A 6,596-nucleotide genomic window follows, 5' to 3' on the forward strand; every position below is an offset into this window, starting at 1 on the left:
TTACAGCATTGCATTCTTTGACATTTTTTGAAGTTTACATTTGATTTTCATAACTCTACAAAGTATTCTACGCATAGAAAAAAGAGTGTACTTTAATTTAATATAAGTTTCATTAAAATTCATTTGCTAAAAATATAAAAAATATTTACCAAAACTTTTCAAAGAAATTACAAAGATGCACGATTTACACCATCCATTCTCTGCCATTTTTTGTACCTTTGAGGATCAATTTATAACTCGATATGGTATTCTACACGTAGACAATAGAGTGTACTTTAATTTAATATAAGTTTCATTAAAATCCAATCATTTTTAGTATAAAAAATATTTACCAAAACTTTTCAATGAAATAGCAAAGTTGTACAATTTGCAGCATTGCAATCTCTGATATTTCTTTGAAAAGTTACTGTATTTTTTTTTTATACTAAGAGAGTAAATAGATTTTAATGATTCTTATATTAAATTAAAGTACTCCCTTTTTCCTACGTATAAAATACCTTTCCGGCTATGACGGTAACATATATACATATATTTTTTTTTATTTTTCTTTACGTTTGTTGGTCTCATTGATTATTGTTCATACGTTATTTCAAATATTAGAAATATAATTTATCAAGGAATGAACAACATTTAATTATATTTACTAAGAATAAGTTTTTAGATTTAATTAATTAGACATTTTTTTTCAATAGATACATATTATTTCTATTACAATTATTAATAATTAATATGTTGAAAAACATTTTATTGTTTTATACAGAAACTAATTATTTTAGTTTAAGCGTGTGAAGGCCTTGATTAACGACCACGTTTGGATTCTTTTAAAATATTATGTAAGGCTTTTTTATTGTTTGTTTTTTTTTCACTTGTTCTTTTTTTTTAAGATATTATAGAAAAAACATTACGTTTTTTCTGTATAATATTTTTCTTTCGTTTATTTTCTACTTGTCGTTTATTTTCTGATTTCTTTTTTTTTTTTGCGATAAGCTCGTAATCGAAAACGTCACGTTCGATTAAAAAAAAACATTGTTTTAATATCGAGAATCAATCGATTTTTCTCTACACGTTAATTTTATCGATTTTTTTTGTTTTTTAATTGTATTTCGAAGGGTGTATACATAATAAAATATACTTCGTAAAAATATATATTTCATCGAATTCATTTGATAAACATGGAAGAGGTAGATCACAATTGATTTTGTGTTTTAAATAAAGAATAAAAGTAACAATAATAATATTGTATCGTTCGTTTATGCAAAATAGAACGTTTAGAAAAATATTGGAAATTTTCGAACAAGAAAAGAAAAGAAATATTATGAATCCTTTTTTTTTTTTTTTTTTTCAAAAATTTTTCAAAAACGATTTTCGCGGGAAAATGAATGAAATAAACCATAAAGTATACTTTTAATAATACATCTAGAACAAAAAACAGTTTTACGGAACTTATTATTCTTGTTAATGATTAAAAAATTATGTAACGTATTGTTATTAACTCGTAAACAAAGTATAAACGTTTGAAAATTTAGTATTAATGATCGTCTCGGTGTTTTATTTTTTAAACGATAAAACTAAAGAACATTTATTTTCGCACACAGCACACACACACACACACACATACACATGGAATAATTATTCCACGAAAGTTGAATAAATCTTATGCAAATATGCACTACTGCATAAATATTGTTATATGAATGTATATATTCGTTATAAAACTAACGTTTGTATCATGAAATAAAGCATCGTTCAGGTTTTCTCACATATTACACATTGATACATGTGTTCATACATATACACACATACACACACAATGTATAATTGTTCGTCGTTTATTTTATCACGAGTTAGAACCGACTTTTGATCTTTAAGTGGTACTAAGAAATCGTTAGAATAAAATACCAGTTAGTTATTTCTTCTTTTTCTTTTTTTCATTACTTAATCACCTACCGATCGTTTAAGTTTTTTTTTTTTCTTTTTCTAAAATTCGTTGCATCGAAATACGGTATCTTTTTTATTTTTTATTTATTTTTTTCCGTAAAAGATATCATTCGAGAAAATAATTAGAAATAAATTAGAAAAATAAAAAAATAACACAGATCTCTACGAATTTATTTTATAAACAAATAGTAATTGTAAATCTAAACAAAAAAAAAACAAAATTAAAAACAGAAAAAACAACCGAATATAATATTCTAAGTCAGACATTTGAATAATTTATATTTCTCACATCAAACATTATAATATTATTTCAATAAACTTGTGCATGAAAATTCCATTTCATTAAAGTTAGCGTAACGAGACGATTTTTCGAACCGAATAAATTTGTATTTCCCTCTTCAGTGTGTGTGTTTTTTTTGTGTCCCCCCACCATTATTTTCTCGTCTTCTTTTTTTCCGAAAATCATTTCATACGTGAAACAAATTTAACGGATCCGTAAACGAGAACGACGAACTCAATCGAAATTTTTTGTTCATTCATACAACAAGATAGAATGAATTAATATTATTAGAAAGTTGTTGTTTGTAATATTGTTGACAAATATTTACCATTTTCTTATTTACACATTTGTATAATATTTAATAATCTTTAAAAAAGAAAAAAAATGAAAAAAAATATCAGTAACACGTAGAATAATTCTTTATACGTAATTTACCATGATATCAATAGGAATCCGACGCCGTTTGCAGTATTCAAAGTTTAGAAAGCTGATCGCTATGATTCCACCGTACGAGTGAAAATCGACTCTCGTTTTAATTTCAAACCATTCGAATATTATTTAAGAATATTATTTTCAAAATTTACGAGATAATAAAAATTGTCACAATTTTTTTCCTATAATATATTATTAATAACCGATATTGTTAAAGAAAAAAAAAAGAAATAAAAATGAAAAGCAGGGGGAAAAAATATATATTAACCATAATAATAATCGTACGTAATTAGATATACGTATTTAAATTTGTATTATATTATAATAAACAATGAATTATAATGATTGATTGATTAGTCCACTTTAAACAAGGAAAAAGAAAGAAGAACCAACGAACCATTGTTCGTTGAAATAAAAAATGATGACTGCATGACTCGTAAATGGTAAATAGCAAACAAACGTTTCCGAGTAGAGTTATTACTTGCTTTTTCTTTTTTTCTTTGTTCGATCAAAAACTAAAGGAAATTCTTCTACTTTCTACTATATATATATATTATGAAAAAATTAATATTTATCATTTAAACGATTTATATTAATTAATTTTCTCAGGCACACGAAATTAACTATTGATTTATAATTCGAAAAGGAACGGAAACAACAACAACAAAACCAAACAAAAAGAATGTTGCAATAAATAAAATGATAAAAAGTACAACATTGAAATAAATAACGTTAACCGATTGGAGGAGGAGGAGGAGGGAAGGGGATTGCGCAATTAAAAAAATTATATAAGTACACGTGTTTTATATAAACAAAAGAAAAAGAAAAATAGGAAATAAAAGAACACGAAAACGTATTATAATGATTTATAAGTGATAGAGAAAATTTGTGATACGTAATAATGGGAAAAGGTAGATCAAGTTAACAAGGAAAAAGGAAGAAGATACTGACCGAGCATTTTAACGATAATTTACTCGGTACGAGAATGATAGAACGAGAGATTGAATGAGAATAAGAGAGAGAGAGAGAGAGAGAGAGATAGTGAGTAAACGCGTAGGAAGGTGGTATTCCTCATTCGCCAGGTTTCGTCACGGTATTGCGAGTGAGCAATGTTTACTACCTATGTGTGCGTATATATAATTTGTGTTAGTGTATACGATCATCATCGGATGTTGATCACACCTACATAAAAAACATATAAGTACTAGTAGTAGTGATATATGTAAACCGTAGGAGTAAACCAAACATATTGCGTGTATTTCTCTCATTATGTTTCGATACTGTGCTTAGTGGTTGCTCGTACCAGTTAGTATAAAAAATATTTTCTCAACTTAGTGACAATTTTTCTCTTTGTTTTATTTTGTTTTTTATTTAATTTAATTTTTATTCCTTTTCTTTATTTTTCAATTTTTTTCGTATGATAATGTGTCAAGGTGAAACGTTGAAAATGATCGCGTCGCACACCATAATCGCGGATTTTTTCAACAATTTCGTAGAAGAAACGATTAAGAGGACATCGTGAAAAAAGTGAATTATAATAACGGAAAAGCTAACAGCTATATCCTTCTCCACCCATCTTCCCCCTCCCACCCCCAACCTCACCTTCATACCCTGAACAACATATATCGTATCTTGGATATAAAATTCTTTGTACGGAACCGAGCAAGTGAGTGTGTAACAGTTATATAACATATAAAAGTAAGATCCTTATCTGGAAGGATATAAATTTTGTTCACATACAAAAATGCTTTCTGCGAAAAGATGATTATTATTCTTTATTGTCTCTTTTATTGTTTACGATCGTCATCGTTGTTTGTATTTGATCGAATAATCAAAATCAATCGTGTACGATCGTTTAATTGCATCGATCAATCAATTCGTAATTTTATTCTTATCTTTTGTTTATTAAAAAAAAAAAAATAATGAGAATAAAACCCATGAGAAAACACTTTTAATAACTTGAATAACGATTAATTGCAAAAATTCATGATATTTTATAATATCACGATTGTCATTAGGATAAATTGTGTTTATAATGATTTAATCGATATTACCTTGTTATTTTATTTCAAACGATTGAAACGATGAAAAATAGTATAATTATCTATACTTAATATAAATATCTTAAAGATTTTCTTGTGTGACGCGATAAATATGTTAATGTTTAAGTAAAATTGTCGGTATTTAAACGATCATCCATCCGTTTAATTTATTTCAATCCAATGTGTTTTCGTTATAACTTTACTGTGATCGTACAGTCCGTCAATGATTTTGATTATTATTCATCGATTATTCATACCCTACGATGTGTTGGCTAAACAATCGAAATATTAGGCTACGCATAAACGTCAAACGTTTGCGAATACATATTTGTTAAGTGTCAGGACATTTGAATGAGATTACTGAAGATTCGTGTTTACGATGATTATTATTTTTTTTTTTTTTACAAATATTATATTAAATTAATGATAAAAGTGTTTCAGGGAAATTGGACAGGTTGAAAATTTGTTAAATGTTTATTTAGATCTCTTATTGTTCGATATACAATAAGATTTAAAAATTTTATATACAATATAAGTATAATATAGTATATATAAATAAGATATAAAATAAATTCTACAAATTTTCAACCTGTCCAACTTTTATTAATAATTTTATTTTCTACGCGATAAAAACAATTAATACTTAATTAAGTTTCTATTGGTTCAAATAAATTAAAGAAAAAAATTAAAAGAAAAATGAACGCGATAGGAATATCAATTATATTTTTCGTTTATATCATTTTTGGATATCGTTTTGGATTATCGTTTGGGAACCTTTCCAAAACGAAAATTTAATTGGAGATTTATTTTTGGATATATTATTTCATTATTTATAAAATAAAAAAAAGAAATACACTCGCATAAGACACGAAAGGGAGTGTAATTTTTGTTAGAAATATTCTCGTCACGTTTACGTGTAACAAATAATTGACTTATCTATGTGTTGCGATAAATATGGAACGACATTTTTTTCCTAGAGAGGAATGGTTATTTTATTATTCCACACGTAAGTGTATTATATATACGACAAGGTATCGGAAAAGAATAATATATTACATTAACGCGTGATGATTAATATTGTTGCGAACGTTTAATTGCTCTCTGTCGTAGTTTTTTTCTATTTTTTTTATCCACACACGTGTATTAACTTTTCTATTTTTTTTTTTTAATTTACTTTACCGACGTATTACAGATTTTTCTTTTCTTTTTTCTTTTCTTTTTTAGGATAATTGTCGTCAGAAAGATTGTGTTGGAAGTAATGAAAAATTTGTATGAAAAATTTAAAAGCGGTATTTATTTGTTTTTGTTTTTTTTTTTTTCAACAAACAACCATTCGAATTTCCGAATTAATTCACCTTGGATTTCGGATATTTCGAGTGTTCGATTTATAACCTTAAAGTTTTTTTAAGAATCGACGTAGATTTGCGTAAAAGACGGAAGATTAAGTGGCAAATGGGGGTGGGGGAATGTGAGTCAAGCACTTTCGCATGCAATCCTTGAAATGCACTTTCTATGTATGAATATTCGACATTTGGAATAATCATTAAGTTCGAACGTTAGAGCATATCCTTGTCAAACCATTTTATGGGGGGATTTTCTAATTTATAACATTATTCTAATCAAATTTTTTAAATTTCAAAATATTCTCACATAAATATTAAAATATGTATTTTGTATTAATAAGTATAAGTGTACGTTTGTTAAACGTTATAATAATTAATTATATTTATTATTATTATTTCGATTAATATTTAAAAGAATTATCGAATGTCCTTGGGAAATATAAAATAACAATTTTTTAATGGGATGCATTATCAATGCATAATTTAATTATTACATCTAATATTTTATGTGTTTACTTACGATTTATAATAAATAAAAACAAATCTATTTTAGATTTTATA

At 25.9% G+C, this 6,596-nt stretch overlaps 1 protein-coding gene across 1 annotated transcript in view; it reads left to right on the plus strand.

Moving 5' to 3' along the window:
- Positions 1–6,596, plus strand: part of LOC106783596 (serine-rich adhesin for platelets-like) — a 76,615-nt gene that overhangs the window by 9,714 nt on the left and 60,305 nt on the right. The gene's annotated exons all lie outside the window — the stretch shown is intronic.

This window comes from Polistes canadensis, unplaced genomic scaffold, assembly GCF_001313835.1.
Source record: "Polistes canadensis isolate GaletaPanama2010 unplaced genomic scaffold, ASM131383v1 scaffold_23, whole genome shotgun sequence".
NCBI lineage: Eukaryota > Metazoa > Arthropoda > Insecta > Hymenoptera > Vespidae > Polistes > Polistes canadensis.